Source organism: Ambystoma mexicanum, chromosome 13 (genome assembly GCF_040938575.1).
Source record: "Ambystoma mexicanum isolate Mex_15411 chromosome 13, UKY_AmexF1_1, whole genome shotgun sequence".
Classification (NCBI taxonomy): Eukaryota; Metazoa; Chordata; class Amphibia; order Caudata; family Ambystomatidae; genus Ambystoma; species Ambystoma mexicanum.
Window position 1 is genome coordinate 759,068,709 of NC_090938.1, and position 22,305 is coordinate 759,091,013.

Sequence of the window (22,305 nt, forward strand, 5' to 3'; positions counted from 1 at the left end):
CTGAATTCAGAGTGCATCAACGATACCTAAAGGATAATAAATATCAGTTATGTAGGTATTTTATGCAAATATCAAATATTGGGTATTTTCCCCACTTTTTTGTTTTTGGGGGTCAGTTTCCAATTGGGAAAAATTAGAAATCGCAATACAGAAAAAGGGAAACTGATTACCCCTCTCTCCACCCAGACAACTCTGACTGGTGACACTTGTTTAAAAGAACCTCATTCAAAATCCATTGTGCAACTAAATTATCTCAGCCACGAGATATCGGTTGGTAAAATATATATAAAAAATATGACTTTATTATATATCAATACACATATGTATATAAGACATCACACATCATCGGATTCACGAAAAATCGGAATCGAACAAATCAATGCAAAATAATCAAACACAATGGGGTTATTCGGTAGTGGTTATGTTGTTGTACTGTGGTTCATCATCACTATCATGAAGGGATATTTAACAAACACAAAATAGAGCTCTCAGATTACTTCCTATAAGAGTCATTGATGACAGATATTTGACACTGTTTTTTCAAATCACATTACACACAGGCTTAGCCTCTGAGAAACCTAACTTAATCTCTGATCATAAAGACTTTCTGATTTATGGTCTTATAGATAGTCAACATGTTTGGGCCATAATTGTCTATTAGACACTCAGGGTAATTCATAGAATTTCGCAGAAAAGTGTCGCAAGCAGCTGGCGCAGAGTGTCCGCGTGCGATTGTGTGAGCCAGGCACGTGCGCTAAAACCGATTTCCGCGCACAGCGTATTCATGGATTTCATGCTCCCAAACCAGCCGTGGCGCAGAGTATCGCAGCGAGCCTGCAGCAGTGCCAGTAACGCCCCCAAGAACGCCCTCGCGCAAGGAAAAGCCATCAACATCGCTAAATCATCGCAAAGGGCTGCGCTAACCCTGGACCAGTTTACAGGGCTGCCAAACAAGGAACGCAAAGCGGGCAACCTTCATATCAGGAGTACGCGGGAAGTTTTACACGCGATTAGCCAGGGTACGTGTATTACAGGGGTACGCGGGAAGTTCAACACGCGATTGTCCAGGGAACGTGTATTACAGGGGTACGCGTGAAGTCTTACATGCGATTAGCCAGGGCACGTGTAATACAGGGGTACGCGGGAATTATCACACGCGATTTGGCAGGGTACGTGAATTACAGGGGTGCGTGGGAATTATCACACGCCATTTTGCTGGGTACGTGTATTACAGGGGTGCGTGGGAATTATCACACGCGATTAGGCTGGGTGGGTCCTCACAGGTGTTCCCTGTACACCCTCCACGGCCCCTGCAGGCAGCCCACAAAACAGGGGACTACCCTGCACACCTGCTCATGTCCCCCTGCACCCCCAGCCACCAGGGGCACCCACCACCAGGCCCCCACCCATGTCTCCTACCACCCCCACCCCCCAGCAGTGCAGGGGCAGCCTCCACCAGGCCCCCACCCATGTCTCCCACCACCCCCACCCCCCAGCCACCAGGGGCACCCTCCACCAGGCCCCCACCCATGTCACCCACCACCCCCACCCCCCAGCCACCAGGGGCAGCCTCCACCAGGCCCCCACTCATGCCCAACTCATGTCTCCCACCACCCCCACCCCCCAGCCACCAGGGGCAGCCTCCACCAGGCCCCCACCCATGTCTCCCACCACCCCCACCCCCCAGCAGTGCAGGGGCAGCCTCCACCAGGCCCCCACCCATGTCTCCCACCACCCCCACCCCCCAGCCACCAGGGGCAGCCTCCACCAGGCCCCCACCCATGTCTCCCACCACCCCCACCCACCAGCAGTGCAGGGGCAGCCTCCACAAGGCCCCCACCCATGTCTCCCACCACCCCCACCCCCCAGCCACCAGGGGCACCCACCACCAGGCCCCCACCCATGTCTCCTACCACCCCCACCCCCCAGCGCTGTGGGGCACCTGCCAGCAGGCCCCCACCCATGTCCAACCCATGTCTCCCACCACCCCCACCCCCCAGCCACCAGGGGCACCCTCCACCAGGCCCCCACTCATGCCCAACTCATGTCTCCCACCACCCCCCAGCCACCAGGGGCACCCTCCACCAGGCCCCCACTCATGCCCAACTCATGTCTCCCACCACCCCCACCCACCACCAGGCCCCCACCCATGTCTCCTACCACCCCCACCCCCCAGCGCTGTGGGGCACCTGCCAGCAGGCCCCCACCCATGTCCAACCCATGTCTCCCACCACCCCCAGCCACCAGGGGCACCCTCCACCAGGCCCCCACTCATGCCCAACTCATGTCTCCCACCACCCCCACCCCCCAGCACTGTGGGGCACCCTCCACCAGGCCCCCACCCATGTCACCCACCACCCCCACCCCCCAGCCACCAGGGGCACCCACCACCAGGCCCCCACCCATGTCTCCTACCACCCCCACCCCCCAATACTGTGGGGCACCTGCCAGCAGGCCCCCACCCATGTCCAACCCATGTCTCCCACCACCCCCACCCCCCAGCAGTGCAGGGGCAGCCTCCACCAGGCCCCCACCCATGTCTCCCACCACCCCCACCCCCCAGCCACCAGGGGCACCCTCCACCAGGCCCCCACCCATGTCACCCACCACCCCCACCCCCCAGCACTGTGGGGCACCTGCCAGCAGGCCCCCACCCATGTCCAACCCGTCTCCCACCACCCCCACCCCCCAGCACTGTGAGGCACCCTCCACCAGGCCCCCACCCATGTCACCCACCACCCCCACCCCCCAGCCACCAGGGGCACCCACCACCAGGCCCCCACCCATGTCTCCTACCACCCCCACCCCCCAGCGCTGTGGGGCACCTGCCAGCAGGCCCCCACCCATGTCCAACCCATGTCTCCCACCACCCCCACCCCCCAGCCACCAGGGGCACCCTCCACCAGGCCCCCACTCATGCCCAACTCATGTCTCCCACCACCCCCACCCCCCAGCCACCAGGGGCACCCTCCACCAGGCCCCCACCCATGTCTCCCACCACCCCCACCCCCCAGCCACCAGGGGCAGCCTCCACCAGGCCCCCACTCATGCCCAACTTATGTCTCCCACCACCCCCACGCCCCAGCAGTGCAGGGGCAGCCTCCACCAGGCCCCCACTCATGTCTCCCACCACCCCCACCCCCCAGCCACCAGGGGCACCCTCCACCAGGCCCCCACTCATGCCCGACTCATGTCTCCCACCACCCCCACCCCCCAGCCACCAGGGGCATCCTCCACCAGGCCCCCACCCATGTCTCCTACCACCCCCACCCCCCAGCACTGTGGGGCACCTGCCAGCAGGCCCCCACCCATGTCCAACCCATGTCTCCCACCACCCCCACCCCCCAGCACTGTGGGGCACCCTCCACCAGGCCCCCACCCATGTCACCCACCACCCCCAACCCCCAGCCACCAGGGGCACCCACCACCAGGCCCCCACCCATGTCTCCTACCACCCCCACCCCCCAGCGCTGTGGGGCACCTGCCAGCAGGCCCCCACCCATGTCCAACCCATGTCTCCCACCACCCCCACCCACCAGCCACCAGGGGCACCCACCACCAGGCCCCCACCCATGTCTCCCACCACCCCCACCCCCCAGCCACCAGGGGCACCCTCCACCAGGCCCCCACCCATGTCTCCTACCACCACCACCCCCCACAACTGTGGGGCACCTGCCAGCAGGCCCCCACCCATGTCCAACCCATGTCTCCCACCACCCCCACCCACCAGGGGCACCCACCACCAGGCCCCCACCCATGTCTCCCACCACCCCCAGCCACCAGGGGCACCCTCCACCAGGCCCCCACCCATGTCTCCTACCACCCCCACCCCCCACAACTGTGGGGCACCTGCCAGCAGGCCCCCACCCATGTCCAACCCATGTCTCCCACCACCCCCACCCACCAGGGGCACCCACCACCAGGCCCCCACCCATGTCTCCCACCACCCCCAGCCACCAGGGGCACCCTCCACCAGGCCCCCACCCATGTCTCCTACCACCACCACCCCCCAGCGCTGTGGGGCACCTGCCAGCAGGCCCCCACCCATGTCCAACCCATGTCTCCCACCACCCCCACCCCCCAGCAGTGCAGGGGCAGCCTCCACCAGGCCCCCACCCATGTCTCCCACCACCCCCACCCCCCAGCCACCAGGGGCACCCTCCACCAGGCCCCCACCCATGTCTCCCACCACCCCCACCCCCCAGCCACCAGGGGCACCCTCCACCAGGCCCCCACCCATGTCACCCACCACCCCCACCCCCCAGCACTGTGGGGCACCTGCCAGCAGGCCCCCACCCATGTCCAACCCATGTCTCCCACCACCCCCATCCCCCAGCACTGTGGGGCACCCTCCACCAGGCCCCCACCCATGTCACCCACCACCCCCACCCCCCAGCCACCAGGGGCACCCACCACCAGGCCCCCACCCATGTCTCCTACCACCCCCACCCCCCAGCGCTGTGGGGCACCTGCCAGCAGGCCCCCACCCATGTCCAACCCATGTCTCCCACCACCCCCACCCCCCAGCAGTGCAGGGGCAGCCTCCACCAGGCCCCCACCCATGTCTCCCACCACCCCCACCCCCCAGCCACCAGGGGCACCCTCCACCAGGCCCCCACCCATGCCTCCCACCACCCCCACCCCCCAGCCACCAGGGGCACCCTCCACCAGGCCCCCACCCATGTCACCCACCACCCCCACCCCCCAGCACTGTGGGGCACCTGCCAGCAGGCCCCCACACATGTCACCCACCACCCCCACCCTCCAGCCACCAGGGGCACCCACCACCAGCCCCCCACCCATGTCTCCTACCACCCCCACCCCCCAGCGCTGTGGGGCACCTGCCAGCAGGCCCCCACCCATGTCCAACCCATGTCTCCCACCACCCCCACCCCCCAGCAGTGCAGGGGCAGCCTCCACCAGGCCCCCACCCATGTCTCCCACCACCCCCACCCCCCAGCCACCAGGGGCACCCACCACCAGGCCCCCACCCATGTCTCCTACCACCCCCACCCCCCAGCGCTGTGGGGCACCTGCCAGCAGGCCCCCACCCATGTCCAACCCATGTCTCCCACCACCCCCACCCACCAGCCACCAGGGGCACCCACCACCAGGCCCCCACCCATGTCTCCCACCACCCCCACCCCCCAACCACCAGGGGCACCCTCCACCAGGCCCCCACTCATGTCTCCTACCACCACCACCCCCCAGCGCTGTGGGGCACCTGCCAGCAGGCCCCCACCCATGTCCAACCCATGTCTCCCACCACCCCCACCCCCCAGCGCTGTGGGGCACCTGCCAGCAGGCCCCCACCCATGCCCAACTCATGTCTCCCACCACCCCCACCCCCCAGCAGTGCAGGGGCAGCCTCCACCAGGCCCCCACTCATGTCTCCCACCACCCCCACCCCCCAGCACTGTGGGGCACCTGCCAGCAGGCCCCCACCCATGCCCAACCCATGTCTCCCACCACCCCCACCCCCCAGCACTGTGGGGCACCTGCCAGCAGGCCCCCACCCATGTCTCCCACCACCCCCACCCTCCAGCCACCAGTGGCACCCTCCACCAGGCCCCCACCCATGTCACCCACCACCCCCACCCCCCAGCAGTGCAGGGGCATCCTCCACCAGGCCCCCACCCATGTCTCCCACCACCCCCACCCCCCAGCAGTGCAGGGGCACCCTCCACCAAACACCCCACCAACCTGGATGACTCCGTGCCATCTTCCCCCGTTGGGCCCTGTGGGGTCCCAGCTGCCCCTTCTGCTGCTGAGGAGTCCAACTCCGACCTCCGCCTCTTGGACCTCCCCTCGCCAGCTGCGGCCTGGGACGCCGCACCAGACTCCTCACTCCCCGACGAGATCACAACTTGGGATGGGATCCGGGCCTTGCGTCTTCGGCTGGTGGTGCGACCCCTGCCGCTGTGCTCCACAGCACCTTCTCCGCCCTCTTCATCAGTTGACGCTGCAGACAGGGAGAAAGAAAACACAGGCATCAGGGCACTGTAAAATGGACTCATACACACATGACAGTTATACCTGAGTGGCATTGGTAAACCTCACACATGGCATCACAATCCCCAACACACATGTCATTTCAACTTGCACACATGAGCCATACCACAGCCATAATGCAACAGCCAGCACCATCCATTCACATACAACAGCATGGGCAGCCAAAGGTCATCCACACATCACATGCAACATAGGGAGTACACTACACATGCACACACAACACCAAACCTGCATGCATGTGTACACCTCCGCCAACTGTCGCAGTGTCTCGATCGACATCCATGTCACACCTGACAATCATACCTCCACATCCTGTGCCATGCAAGCCCACACACACAAGCACCATCCATGTGTCACACATGAGACCCCTCGCATGTGTCACCCTCACAGCCCTGTACAACCCCCCTACTTGGCCACATAAAAATACATGTTCAACCTGCACACTCCTGGCACACCACCACACGCACAGCTTACAATCAGTATGCATGTACACTTACCGCTCGACTCCAGACGAGTCTGCTTCTCAAGGACCTGGATGTGGAGAGCTGGGGATATGCGTTCCAGGACACTCATCTGATCTTCCGACAAGTGGCCCCGCCCGCCCCTTAGCATCTGCTGCCATCATGAGGCGCCGGGCCTTGTTGAGGGTCCTGGACCTGAAGTCCTCCCAGCGCTTCCTGACACGTTCGTAGTTGCGGACTGCCACCTCCTCCGCGTTGATGGCAGTCACGATGTCCATCCAGATCCGAGTCCGTCCTTCCTTGTCGGCGCGCAACCTTCCGAAGAGGGCATCATACTGCCCCAGGACATGCTCCACCAGGACACCAACTTCCCTGGCACTGAAGCTGGTGCCCCTCTGCCTCCTTGGCCGGGGGTTGCCACTGGTGCCAGATGTTGTAGTGCCCGACATGGCAACCCCAGAGGCAGGAGTGGGTGGGCAACTGGGTCCTGGGGCTGGGCTGTGGGGCGACGGAAAAGCAGTCGGGAGCCTTTGGTTCCAGCAGGGGTGGTCACAGCAACAGCACCCCTGGCTGATGTGCAGGCAGCAAATGGCAGGGCACGTGGGCAGCAGGCAGTCAGGCAGCAGCAGATGGCAGGTGGGAGCGTGCTCAGGTCTCTGGGGGGGCAGTAATTTGGCCTTCTGGGCAGGAGCGTGGTCTTTTGTGTGTGAACGCGTGGACAGCTTGATACGGAGTGATTTTGCACGAGAAAATCCCACACGTCTGCGTGTAAATCGATGAAAGGCCCTTAGCGCGTAAACACGTCACTAGCGTATGCGCGTCTATGAAGTCACGTGCACGCGTAGGAAAAAGTTGCGTGACACGTCCGAGTGTCAAAGCGTGTTATTGGTGGAAATAGCCCTACACGCAGAAGTTACAAAGCGTGTAATTGGTGAAAATGGACCTACACGCAGAAGTGTCAAAGCGTGTAATTGGTGCAAATGGACCTACACGCAGAAGTGTCAAAGCGTGTAATTGGTGCAAATGGACCTACACGCAGAAGTGTCAAAGCGTGTAATTGGTGCAAATGGACCTACACGCAGAAGTGACAAAGCGTGTAATTGGTGCAAATGGACCTACACGCAGAAGTGACAAAGCGTGTAATTGGTGGGAATGGGCCTAGCACGTACACGCCGCGTAAGTGACGCTGTACGTGTGGGCCTGCATATAAGGTACGTGTAGAACACCAATTCCTTGTACGTGCTTTTCGTGGAGAGCGAGTGGGTGAATTCTGTACTTCTTGTCGTTTCACACGCGATTTACTTCACGGCGTTTCAAGTTCGTACTCCCTGTTACCTCTGACAGCTTTTTCTATTTTTTCTCTTGTACTGGTTTACCTGGGCCTGTTCCCTCAAACAGTGTTCCCTTCTACTGTTGTTCTGTCTCCTCAGACAGCGTACATATCTTCTTTTGGCGGGGGTGTTGCCAACCAAACGCGCTCATTTTTCACGCTCTTTTACTTGGCAGACGGTGAATCACGCACGTATCTAACATCTGTGCTTGCCCCGTGTGTAGCCTACCCCTTCAGAGGGCATTCTAGGCTGCGTGTGACACGCATAAGTTCATTCTTGTGTTACTGGGTGCCACAGCGTAGTGCAGGTTTTTCTTTCTGCACACGTGGTCTAGGAGGGGTTGCGTGCACGTCATCTCCCTTTTTTGGGCCTCCTGTGCGTTGCGTGACCCGTCATCTTTCCCCAGGGGTTACATTCAGCCTTGCTAGAGCACTAGGGTACAATTACCATCTGGTACCCAACCCCTTTGACCCCCAATTGCCCAGGACAATAGTCTACATCCACTCCCATACGCACATTAACATCAGTGCCATGGCTGGGAGGCGAGGATTCCGTAAGGGTGGCAAAGGTGGAAGAGCCACAAGTGGTGGCCGTGGTGGATCCGGTAGGGGACGTGGTCGTAACTTGCAGGGTGAGCCTGTCCCCCCATGTGTGGAGGACCAGTCAAGGGCACCCATAATCTCCCCCCCCTCCCCCCCTCCGGTTGAGGCTGATGTGGCTGACACCATCCATGCTCAGCCCTTGTTGGACCAGCCCATTGTGGCACCAGACCTGGCTGACTCCATGGCTGACTTCCAGGTCAGCAGGGCTACGACACGTGCGCTGGTGCACCTTGATGCCATCATCCCACGTGGATCTGGGGCAGCAAGGTCATCTGCTGCCCCAAGTAGGCAGGGCGGAGAGGCTGCAGGGGCAGCTGCGGCTCCATCCACCCCAGCTCTCACACACCCAGCCAGGACAGTGTCGGTCCTAGTCCATCCTGCTGACATTCCCCCTGACACCATTACACTTGAGCCAATGCCTGCACCAACTCCCATGCTGAGTGTGCAATCCCACACACCTGATACAGAGCCCACCAGGGCTCCTGCCCCTAGTGTCCAGAGCGGCGCAGGACACTCAGGATCACCACCACCTTCCAAGCGGAAGAGGAAGAGTGCTCGTCCGGCACAGGCTGATGCCCCAGACACGGCTACACAGTCCGGCCTGTTGAGGAAGCCCAGCTTCACGGATGACGAACTGAATGCACTTGTCGAGTATGTGTCCGGACATGATAACGAGATGGTCATTGTTGCAGGATCCAAGACCACACCTGCACAACGCCAGGCACACTGGCAGACCGTTGCGGACATCGTAAGTGCCCTTGGAATCGTGAGGCGCACAGCCAATGATTGCTATAAGCGCTGGAATGACCTAAAGCGCAGGGCAAAGAAGAAGCTGGCCTCAAGTCATGCCGCAACTCTAGTGACTGGAGGTGGGTCTCCAGTAGTAGACATGGAACTCACTCCACATGAGTCAGTCGCTGGGACCTACGTCACGGAGGAACAGATCCAAGGCGTGGGAGATCTGCCTGATTACGAGGCATTGTCCGGTGAGTGCACATGCATGTGTGTGTCTCATCCATGTGCATGGTGTGTGTGTGAGGGCTTCTGTTTGTGTGCCAGGTGAGAGTGTGTGCGCCTGAGTCGTATGGGTCAGCCATGTGCTTCATGCAATACATCCTGCGCAGCTGCATTTGGCCATTGCAGTATACCTTCTGCCAACAGTAGACATCTAGCCCAACAGCACGCCAGTTGCCCTTGAAGTGTCACCTTGCCACAACATTGTTGCTTATTTTTCTCTGTTCATTCAGACAGATTGTTTGCATTCCACCACTTATACTAGGCATTTCTCAGTCCTCTAGTCACATGTCTGGCATGGCTATGGTAAAGTGGAGTGACTTTGTTACCTGGATATCATATGTTCACACATGTCCCTGTGCAATTGGACCATTTGGGACTGCCAGCTCCAGGTGAAAATCAGACCTGTTTGATTTAGAAAAGCTATTACATGCGGGAACTGGACTGAATGAATAAGTGCTGCCCTCCTCTCCATCTTGCCTCAATAGCAATGGTACATGCCATCTGTGTGATGGCATGTGTGTGTCACCTGGCAATCACAGGCCAATGTGTGATGCCACTGCCAGGCAGCATGCAGGAAATGTGTTCATCTTCCATCTTTGTGTCATCAGTGTGTGCCATTTGCCTGCCCTTCATACGCAGTGAGGGTGCATGCATGGGAGGGTCTTAGTCATGTGGGACATGTGTCAATCAAGTACTGGTTCTCTTGCTTCTCAGCCCTCATTGTGTGCCATGGTGCTAATGCCTGTTTCCATTTCTTTGTTATTATGTCTTTGCAGGGGAAGACGCACCTGATACTGCTGGGGTTGTGGAGATGGTGCAGAGCCAGGAGGGGTCCGAGGGCCGACCAACCACCAGTGAGGGACGTGGTGTGCTGGTGGGTGAGAACCCACAAGTGCTGCAGGTCGTGCTCTCAAGGGGTGTCTCTGGCTGCACCTCCCCCGAGCTGTACTCAGCTGTTGATTCGGATGATGAGACCTACGTGCCGTCGCAGGTGAGTGTTCCAGGGAGGGATTCTGTTCTGTCCCACCCACCTGCACCAGGGTCAGAACCCTCAATGGGGATGTCAGTGTTGGCAGCTAGGCCTTTGGTGGTTATGGATGCAGGGTCACACTCCGCGACATCTGATCCTGTTCCTGGGCCAGCAGATCAGAGGGGGAATGCAGTCCTGCAGCCTCAGGCAGTGCTGGCACAGCAAGGCGCAGTCCGCCTTGCCCCAGACAGGTGTGGTGCCCGCCGACGTGGTGGCCGTACGCCACCTGGCAATACCGCATGGGAGCAATCCATTTACGGTATGGCTACCCAACAGGCAGCATCATCCGAGATGATGGCTCAGGCCATGGATAGGGTGGCCACTTCCATTGTCCCCCCTGAAAGGCTGATGGAGCGACTAGAGCAGGCAACCGACTCCATCTGCCAGTCACACAGGGAGGACATGTTGGCGTCCAACAGGGACAGGCGGGCGGCACTGGCGACTCTGCAGGAGGCCATCTCCATAGAGTCCCAGGGCCACAGGGAAGCCCTGAGGCAGGAGCTCCATCAACTCAGGACGACTCTTGTTGAGCTTGAGGCTTCAACACACCAAAGGACAGAACAGCAGCTGGAGCGTCTCACCCGTACGCTCTCAGCTGAGATGCAAGCAACAAGGGCGGAGGTCCGGGCATCCCGTGAGTTGTTGCATGGGGACCTCCGCACCCTCATCCTCCAGAACGAGACCTACCACACCCGCATGCTTGCAGCCATGGAGGAACAGAGTAGGGCCTTGCGTGGGCTGCCTCCCATAGTGCAACCACCTCCGGATGCAGCTGCACAGGGTGATAATAGCGACAGCAGTGATACTCCCACAACAGGGTAGCCGTGTGGGCCATGAGCCCATGGAGGTGTTTTTTTTTTCCCAGGATCCACACAGGTGGGTTTTGGTGTGCACCCTGTCCTCGGACCTCCTGGGTGGCCTCCCCAACCCCCCCGGGCCCATTAATGGCCATTTTTTATTTTTTTTTATTTTTATTTTTATTTTTATTTGTATATTTTTCCCAATTTTTTTGGGACAATTTGTTGGCTTCCATGGATCCTGTGGGCATACGCTGCATTGTGGCTGGGCACATGCAGGCTTGTCATGTATTTGGTTCAGATGCCTGGGTTTGAGTCACACACACCCCTCCTGCTTCCCGTTTCCATGGGCTTGCAAAGGGTGTGCCCAAGTGACATTGAAGTACATGGTGACATTGGACTCCCACTACATGTGTGGGTAGTCTAGTCAATACTGTGTATACATTCCTAGTGCATATTGCTGTTCTGTTGTACACTGCATGTTGCATTGATGTGTAACTCATCATCTGTGTCTGCCTCCCAATTTGCAGGTCCCTTCCTCTTGTCTACACAAGGCCCTCTAGTCTGGAGATGGCGTCCTTGTTGGCAGCAGTGCACCTACAACTCTACATGGCGCCAACACTGTACAGTTGGAAGTGGTGGGAGTGCAGGTATTTCCAGGTGGTGAGACTACTGATTTATTACATTAGTGAAGTCATGTTAATGGTAGTACCTGCTCAAGTTTGTTGTTGGTCCTGCATTACAGTGAGCATTTCAGGTGTAGCAAGTTTCAATTGGGGACACTGTACATCGTGACACTTGTCATGTTGTGGGGATTACTTTGTTACCTGCACATAGCATGACATGGCACGGTGTGTTGTGTGGCGGTGCTGGGGATGGGTTGGGTGATATGGCACTGTCCTCTTGTTGCATTTAGCAAGTGGGTATTCATTTTAGCTGCTTGAATGTGTTTCTTCACAAAACTGCATTGGTGGTGTGTGTGGGTAGGGATGCACACATTGTAACACTTCCAGGTGAACAATCTCAGGCTGATATGCTTTTCACGGTTGAATCTCCAGACATTCAGGATCAGTGTCAGGTTGAGTCATCATTGATTGTCAGATGGAATGTGCCAGGCCAGTGTGCACTCCACAGGGGTGTGATCACTATGTGAAGTAATTAGCCACTAGCTGTGTACGGGCTGCCTCCCCCCGTGCCCTTTCCCCTCCCATGCGCAGCGGCTGTGCATGTGGTTGGGGATGTGGGGCCACCACCATGTCCACGGCCAGGCCCCGGCGTGTTGCAACGTTGTGCAGGACACATGCTACCACTATGATCCTGCACACTACTGGGGGAGCGTATAACAGCTGCCCGCCAGAACGGTCAAGGGAGCGAAAGCGTGACTTTAGCACTCCGAATGTGCGCTCCACTATGCCCCGGGTCGTAATGTGGGCTGTGTTATATCTTACCTCGGGTGGCGTGGTGGGGTTCCGAATTGGCGTCATCATGTGGGGGCTGAGAGAATAGGCACTGTCCCCTGTGGAGGTGGTGATTGGTATCATTGGTGGGGTTGTGACCTTGCTCAGTATCCAACATGCATGCATGTGCAGTGGCATACATACTCACCAAGCAGCCATGTATCGCCATGCCGCCCAGCTTCTAGGTCCCGGCTTAGGGTGGACATTCGGTAAATGAAGCTGTCGTGGGTGGACCCGGGATAGTTGGCATATACTGAGGTGATGATTCCCTTGGCATTACATGCTACCTGCACGCTGATGGAATGCCAGTGCTTGCGGTTCCTATAGATGTGCTCAGATGCCCTGGGGGGACGTAGAGCCACATGGGTGCAGTCGATGGCACCTAGCACTTTGGGGAATCGTGCCACACCGTAAAAATCCATGGCGGCAGCATGCCTTTCTGCAGGTGTTCTGGGCAGGTATATGTGCCTGCGGACTGATGGGCGTGCAGTGATGATGTTCAAGACCTGGTGTAGGCAGCGTGACTGGATGGCCTGTGACACCCCACCCACTATGGCACTTGTCCGCTGAAATGATCCAGTGGCTAAGAAGTGCAGTACATTGAGGACCTTCTCCAGGGGGCTGAGTGCTTGGGAGCAAAGGGTGGGTGATGTGAGGTCATCCTCCCACTCACTCACCAGGTCCAGTATTATGTGTGGTGGAAACCTGTACCTCCCATACACCTGGTCATCAGGCATCCCGAAAAGGCTGGTTCTGGGTGTGAATATTCTGGCCCTGACTATCCTCCTCCTCCTCCTTTGGTAGCCCACTGCCACTGCTGCTAGGAACGGTATGTTCATCCTGGCGTCTGAGCTTGTTATTGTTAAAGTGCGCAAATTTATGCTTTGCGCGTGTTCTAGGCGAGCGTGTGACCCGCGCACCCCTGGAATCCAGTTCCCAGTCCAATAGCGTGTGGAAATTCCCACGCACCACGGGATACAGGTGCGCTGACGTACTTGCGTGTGTAAGTGCCCGCGCACCCCTGAAATACACGTACATAGGCCAATCGCGTGTACGCGCACTTTTGTCCAATTACACGCGATGACACTCTGACGTGCAGTATTTCCACGTGTGCTCCGTCATCACGTGCTGAGTGGGGAACACCCGTGCGGGTCACGTCACAGACGCGCTTACGTGCTGAGGGACTCTGGTCCAATAGAATCGCGTATGCGTGCTGACGCGCTTACGCGCTAAGGGCCTTTCCTCGGATTTCACGCTGACGTGCAGGATTTTCACGTGCCAAATCACTCCGTATCAAGCTGGCCACGCGAAAACACACGGAAGACCACGCTCCTGCCCAGAAGGCCGAGTTACTGCCCCCCAGTGCCCCGAGCAGCCTCCCACGTGCCATCTGCTGCTGCCTGCCTGCCTGCTGCCACCGTGCCCTGCCATTTGGTGCTTGCACATCAGCCATCTGCAGGGGTCCAGTTGCTGTGTCCACCCTTGCTGGAACTGAAGACTCCCGACTGGGATTACATCGCTCCACAGCCCAGCCCCAGGACCCAGTTGCCCACCCACACCTGCCTCTGGGGTTGCCATGTCGGGCACTTCCACATCTGGCACCAGTGGCAACCCCAGGCCAGAGGGGCAGAGGGGCACCAGCTTCACTGCCACCGAAGTTGGTGTCCTGGTGGAGCATGTCCTGGGGCAGTATGATGCCCTCTTTGGATCGTCCCGCGCCAGCAAGGAAGGACGGGAGAGGATCTGGGCCGACTGTGTGGTTGCCATCAACGCGGAGGGGGTGGCAACCCGCAACGTCCAGAAGATCAAGAAGCGCTGGGAGGACTTGAGGTCCAGGACCCTTGTGAAGGCCCGGCGCCTCGTGGAGGGGGGCCGGGGCCGCATGAGTTCCATCCAGATGAGGGTCCTGGAACGCGTACGCCCAGCGCTCCACGCCCAGATCCTTGAGAGGGAGGCCCGTCTGGAGTTGAGCGGTAAGTGTCCAAGCATTACTGTGTGAGACAGGGCATGTTGCGGTGTGCTGGTTCTATGATACTTGCCTGTATGTGTGCCATAGGCCATGTATGCATGTATGTGTGCAGGGACATCATAGTAATGCATGTGCGACCAGTGATGTGTGACCCACATGGTTGTTGCATGTGTTCAAATGCCGCATGGGGAGCCCTATGCAGATTTTGAACATGAGAGCATGCCAGTCTCTGTACCTGGACATGGGTGGGGGTGAGGGATGGGTGCTGATGCCAGGTACATATATGGTAGCCATGTCTGTGTGCCTGACCTGCGTGTCTGTGACTTGTGCATGCCATGGATGCATGACACATGTGTGTGACAATGCACAGATTCAGTGAAGCAGCCAAATTACCCTTGTATCCGCTGTGTTTGGTGTGTTTGGGGCCAGATGGATGTGACTGAGGTGAAGTGTGTGCATGTGATAGGCATGAGCCATGATGCATGTGAGTTACATATCATTGAATGTTTCAAGAGTCCATTGGACATGCATGGAAATGTCCATGGCATGCACCATGCCTGTTACTGTGTGTGTTTTGCCTGGACTGACCCATGTGTTGTGGAGGGACATGATGGAAGTGTACTTTGACAGTGGTGCTCATCTGCTATTGCTTCCTGTCTAGGGGACCATTGTACAGTACCCTGATGCTTGTGTTCTTTGTCTCCCTCTACGCAGCGGCTAGTGAAGAAGAAGGCGGAGACGGCGCTGTGGAGCAAGGCGGCGGGGATGCCCCCACGGCTGCAGCGGAAGGGGTGGGTGAGCCCCCACAGGGGCCTGCTACGGTGGGAGACGGTGAGGAGCCATCCAGGTTGGTGGTTTGCACAGAGGAGGAGGAGGCCGCCACTGGGGCACACATGGGGCCTGGTGGGGGCATCCCTGCTGGTGCAAGTGGTGCAGTCCAGGGCCAGGGGCAGGAGGCAGCACAGGTCACCGTGGAGGGGCCTGTGCATGTCGCTGTCCCTGACCCTGTGAGTGCACCACCATGCACCAGCAGGGATGCCCCGTCCCAGGCCCGTCCGCAGGTAGAGGGGATGTCCATGTCACCTGACTCCCCTCCACCTGCGGACGTGGGAACCCCTGGCCGTGTGGAGAAGGTCCTGATTGGGGTCGCGATGCGCACGGCTGTGATTCGTGATGCCGTGCATGCTTCCCGGGAGCACGCACGTCATCACGAAGTGCACCGTGCCGACGTGGCCCAATTGGGATCGGCCATGTTCGGGGGTTTGCTGCATGTGTTGGCCAAACTGGCGGCCCTCTCCTCCTCTGTGCAGGCTATACACCAGTCGTTCTCCTTGCCGTCTTCCGGCCCAGATGCCACCAGGGCCCCCTGTGGACCTGCCCCGACCAATGCAGCCAGCTCGGTGGGGATCCCATCCCTGCCACAGTTGGGAGTCGGAGGTCCAGCAGGGGTGGACAACACAGCAACTGGACCCCAGCAGATGGAAGATGTGACAGCATCATCGGGCAGGGCACGTGCACGACGGCGTCGGTGGTTTCCATCAGCCTGGATGCCGTCGTGCTGGCAGAGGCAGTGGCGTCGGAGGCAGCAGCAGGCTCGACGTGGGAGGCATCATGGCTCGGGGCCATCAAGATCAGAGGGGCAGGCATCGGCCGGAGGGCAGGGCAACCCTGGGATGGTGGTGTCTTCCGTGTGGGAAAACAATTACCATCTGGTACCCAACCCCTTTGACCCCCAATTGCCCAGGACAATAGTCTACATCCACTCCCATACGCACATTAACATCAGTGCCATGGCTGGGAGGCGAGGATTCCGTAAGGGTGGCAAAGGTGGAAGAGCCACAAGTGGTGGCCGTGGTGGATCCGGTAGGGGACGTGGTCGTAACTTGCAGGGTGAGCCTGTCCTCCCATGTGTGGAGGACCAGTCAAGGGCACCCATAATCTCCCCCCCCTCCCCCCCTCCCGTTGAGGCTGATGTGGCTGACACCATCCATGCTCAGCCCTTGTTGGACCAGCCCATTGTGGCACCAGACCTGGCTGACTCCATGGCTGACTTCCAGGTCAGCAGGGCTACGACACGTGCGCTGGTGCACGTTGATGCCATCATCCCACGTGGATCTGGGGCAGCAAGGTCATCTGCTGCCCCAAGTAGGCAGGGCGGAGAGGCTGCAGGGGCAGCTGCGGCTCCATCCACCCCAGCTCTCACACACCCAGCCAGGACAGTGTCGGTCCTAGTCCATCCTGCTGACATTCCCCCTGACACCATTACACTTGAGCCAATGCCTGCACCAACTCCCATGCTGAGTGTGCAATCCCACACACCTGATACAGAGCCCACCAGGGCTCCTGCCCCTAGTGTCCAGAGCGGCGCAGGACACTCAGGATCACCACCACCTTCCAAGCGGAAGAGGAAGAGTGCTCGTCCGGCACAGGCTGATGCCCCAGACACGGCTACACAGTCCGGCCCGTTGAGGAAGCCCAGCTTCACGGATGACGAACTGAATGCACTTGTCGAGTATGTGTCCGGACATGATAACGAGATGGTCATTGTTGCAGGATCCAAGACCACACCTGCACAACGCCAGGCACACTGGCAGACCGTTGCGGACATCGTAAGTGCCCTTGGAATCGTGAGGCGCACAGCCAATGATTGCTATAAGCGCTGGAATGACCTAAAGCGCAGGGCAAAGAAGAAGCTGGCCTCAAGTCATGCCGCAACTCTAGTGACTGGAGGTGGGTCTCCAGTAGTAGACATGGAACTCACTCCACATGAGTCAGTCGCTGGGACCTACGTCACGGAGGAACAGATCCAAGGCGTGGGAGATCTGCCTGATTACGAGGCATTGTCCGGTGAGTGCACATGCATGTGTGTGTCTCATCCATGTGCATGGTGTGTGTGTGAGGGCTTCTGTTTGTGTGCCAGGTGAGAGTGTGTGCGCCTGAGTCGTATGGGTCAGCCATGTGCTTCATGCAATACATCCTGCGCAGCTGCATTTGGCCATTGCAGTATACCTTCTGCCAACAGTAGACATCTAGCCCAACAGCACGCCAGTTGCCCTTGAAGTGTCACCTTGCCACAACATTGTTGCTTATTTTTCTCTGTTCATTCAGACAGATTGTTTGCATTCCACCACTTATACTAGGCATTTCTCAGTCCTCTAGTCACATGTCTGGCATGGCTATGGTAAAGTGGAGTGACTTTGTTACCTGGATATCATATGTTCACACATGTCCCTGTGCAATTGGACCATTTGGGACTGCCAGCTCCAGGTGAAAATCAGACCTGTTTGATTTAGAAAAGCTATTACATGCGGGAACTGGACTGAATGAATAAGTGCTGCCCTCCTCTCCATCTTGCCTCAATAGCAATGGTACATGCCATCTGTGTGATGGCATGTGTGTGTCACCTGGCAATCACAGGCCAATGTGTGATGCCACTGCCAGGCAGCATGCAGGAAATGTGTTCATCTTCCATCTTTGTGTCATCAGTGTGTGCCATTTGCCTGCCCTTCATACGCAGTGAGGGTGCATGCATGGGAGGGTCTTAGTCATGTGGGACATGTGTCAATCAAGTACTGGTTCTCTTGCTTCTCAGCCCTCATTGTGTGCCATGGTGCTAATGCCTGTTTCCATTTCTTTGTTATTATGTCTTTGCAGGGGAAGACGCACCTGATACTGCTGGGGTTGTGGAGATGGTGCAGAGCCAGGAGGGGTCCGAGGGCCGACCAACCACCAGTGAGGGACGTGGTGTGCTGGTGGGTGAGAACCCACAAGTGCTGCAGGTCGTGCTCTCAAGGGGTGTCTCTGGCTGCACCTCCCCCGAGCTGTACTCAGCTGTTGATTCGGATGATGAGACCTACGTGCCGTCGCAGGTGAGTGTTCCAGGGAGGGATTCTGTTCTGTCCCACCCACCTGCACCAGGGTCAGAACCCTCAATGGGGATGTCAGTGTTGGCAGCTAGGCCTTTGGTGGTTATGGATGCAGGGTCACACTCCGCGACATCTGATCCTGTTCCTGGGCCAGCAGATCAGAGGGGGAATGCAGTCCTGCAGCCTCAGGCAGTGCTGGCACAGCAAGGCGCAGTCCGCCTTGCCCCAGACAGGTGTGGTGCCCGCCGACGTGGTGGCCGTACGCCACCTGGCAATACCGCATGGGAGCAATCCATTTACGGTATGGCTACCCAACAGGCAGCATCATCCGAGATGATGGCTCAGGCCATGGATAGGGTGGCCACTTCCATTGTCCCCCCTGAAAGGCTGATGGAGCGACTAGAGCAGGCAACCGACTCCATCTGCCAGTCACACAGGGAGGACATGTTGGCGTCCAACAGGGACAGGCGGGCGGCACTGGCGACTCTGCAGGAGGCCATCTCCATAGAGTCCCAGGGCCACAGGGAAGCCCTGAGGCAGGAGCTCCATCAACTCAGGACGACTCTTGTTGAGCTTGAGGCTTCAACACACCAAAGGACAGAACAGCAGCTGGAGCGTCTCACCCGTACGCTCTCAGCTGAGATGCAAGCAACAAGGGCGGAGGTCCGGGCATCCCGTGAGTTGTTGCATGGGGACCTCCGCACCCTCATCCTCCAGAACGAGACCTACCACACCCGCATGCTTGCAGCCATGGAGGAACAGAGTAGGGCCTTGCGTGGGCTGCCTCCCATAGTGCAACCACCTCCGGATGCAGCTGCACAGGGTGATAATAGCGACAGCAGTGATACTCCCACAACAGGGTAGCCGTGTGGGCCATGAGCCCATGGAGGTGTTTTTTTTTTCCCAGGATCCACACAGGTGGGTTTTGGTGTGCACCCTGTCCTCGGACCTCCTGGGTGGCCTCCCCAACCCCCCCGGGCCCATTAATGGCCATTTTTTATTTTTTTTTATTTTTATTTTTATTTTTATTTGTATATTTTTCCCAATTTTTTTGGGACAATTTGTTGGCTTCCATGGATCCTGTGGGCATACGCTGCATTGTGGCTGGGCACATGCAGGCTTGTCATGTATTTGGTTCAGATGCCTGGGTTTGAGTCACACACACCCCTCCTGCTTCCCGTTTCCATGGGCTTGCAAAGGGTGTGCCCAAGTGACATTGAAGTACATGGTGACATTGGACTCCCACTACATGTGTGGGTAGTCTAGTCAATACTGTGTATACATTCCTAGTGCATATTGCTGTTCTGTTGTACACTGCATGTTGCATTGATGTGTAACTCATCATCTGTGTCTGCCTCCCAATTTGCAGGTCCCTTCCTCTTGTCTACACAAGGCCCTCTAGTCTGGAGATGGCGTCCTTGTTGGCAGCAGTGCACCTACAACTCTACATGGCGCCAACACTGTACAGTTGGAAGTGGTGGGAGTGCAGGTATTTCCAGGTGGTGAGACTACTGATTTATTACATTAGTGAAGTCATGTTAATGGTAGTACCTGCTCAAGTTTGTTGTTGGTCCTGCATTACAGTGAGCATTTCAGGTGTAGCAAGTTTCAATTGGGGACACTGTACATCGTGACACTTGTCATGTTGTGGGGATTACTTTGTTACCTGCACATAGCATGACATGGCACGGTGTGTTGTGTGGCGGTGCTGGGGATGGGTTGGGTGATATGGCACTGTCCTCTTGTTGCATTTAGCAAGTGGGTATTCATTTTAGCTGCTTGAATGTGTTTCTTCACAAAACTGCATTGGTGGTGTGTGTGGGTAGGGATGCACACATTGTAACACTTCCAGGTGAACAATCTCAGGCTGATATGCTTTTCACGGTTGAATCTCCAGACATTCAGGATCAGTGTCAGGTTGAGTCATCATTGATTGTCAGATGGAATGTGCCAGGCCAGTGTGCACTCCACAGGGGTGTGATCACTATGTGAAGTAATTAGCCACTAGCTGTGTACGGGCTGCCTCCCCCCGTGCCCTTTCCCCTCCCATGCGCAGCGGCTGTGCATGTGGTTGGGGATGTGGGGCCACCACCATGTCCACGGCCAGGCCCCGGCGTGTTGCAACGTTGTGCAGGACACATGCTGCCACTATGATCCTGCACACTACTGGGGGAGCGTATAACAGCTGCCCGCCAGAACGGTCAAGGGAGCGAAAGCGTGACTTTAGCACTCCGAATGTGCGCTCCACTATGCCCCGGGTCGTAATGTGGGCTGTGTTATATCTTACCTCGGGTGGCGTGGTGGGGTTCCGAATTGGCGTCATCATGTGGGGGCTGAGAGGGTAGGCACTGTCCCCTGTGGAGGTGGTGATTGGTATCATTGGTGGGGTTGTGACCTTGCTCAGTATCCAACATGCATGCATGTGCAGTGGCATACATACTCACCAAGCAGCCATGTATCGCCATGCCGCCCAGCTTCTAGGTCCCGGCTTAGGGTGGACATTCGGTAAATGAAGCTGTCGTGGGTGGACCCGGGATAGTTGGCATATACTGAGGTGATGATTCCCTTGGCATTACATGCTACCTGCACGTTGATGGAATGCCAGTGCTTGCGGTTCCTATAGATGTGCTCAGATGCCCTGGGGGGACGTAGAGCCACATGGGTGCAGTCGATGGCACCTAGCACTTTGGGGAATCGTGCCACACCGTAAAAATCCATGGCGGCAGCATGCCTTTCTGCAGGTGTTCTGGGCAGGTATATGTGCCTGCGGACTGATGGGCGTGCAGTGATGATGTTCAAGACCTGGTGTAGGCAGCGTGACTGGATGGCCTGTGACACCCCACCCACTATGGCACTTGTCCGCTGAAATGATCCAGTGGCTAAGAAGTGCAGTACATTGAGGACCTTCTCCAGGGGGCTGAGTGCTTGGGAGCAAAGGGTGGGTGATGTGAGGTCATCCTCCCACTCACTCACCAGGTCCAGTATTATGTGTGGTGGAAACCTGTACCTCCCATACACCTGGTCATCAGGCATCCCGAAAAGGCTGGTTCTGGGTGTGAATATTCTGGCCCTGACTATCCTCCTCCTCCTCCTTTGGTAGCCCACTGCCACTGCTGCTAGGAACGGTATGTTCATCCTGGCGTCTGAGCTTGTTATTGTTAAAGTGCGCAAATTTATGCTTTGCGCGTGTTCTAGGCGAGCGTGTGACCCGCGCACCCCTGGAATCCAGTTCCCAGTCCAATAGCGTGTGGAAATTCCCACGCACCACGGGATACAGGTGCGCTGACGTACTTGCGTGTGTAAGTGCCCGCGCACCCCTGAAATACACGTACATAGGCCAATCGCGTGTACGCGCACTTTTGTCCAATTACACGCGATGACACTCTGACGTGCAGTATTTCCACGTGTGCTCCGTCATCACGTGCTGAGTGGGGAACACCCGTGCGGGTCACGTCACAGACGCGCTTACGTGCTGAGGGACTCTGGTCCAATAGAATCGCGTATGCGTGCTGACGCGCTTACGCGCTAAGGGCCTTTCCTCGGATTTCACGCTGACGTGCAGGATTTTCACGTGCCAAATCACTCCGTATCAAGCTGGCCACGCGAAAACACACGGAAGACCACGCTCCTGCCCAGAAGGCCGAGTTACTGCCCCCCAGTGCCCCGAGCAGCCTCCCACGTGCCATCTGCTGCTGCCTGCCTGCCTGCCTGCTGCCACCGTGCCCTGCCATTTGGTGCTTGCACATCAGCCATCTGCAGGGGT

General features: G+C 57.9%; 1 protein-coding gene across 4 annotated transcripts in view; it reads right to left on the reverse strand.

Moving 5' to 3' along the window:
- Nucleotides 1-22,305, reverse strand: part of LOC138520683 (large proline-rich protein BAG6-like) — a 1,763,116-nt gene that overhangs the window by 513,710 nt on the left and 1,227,101 nt on the right. The gene's annotated exons all lie outside the window — the stretch shown is intronic.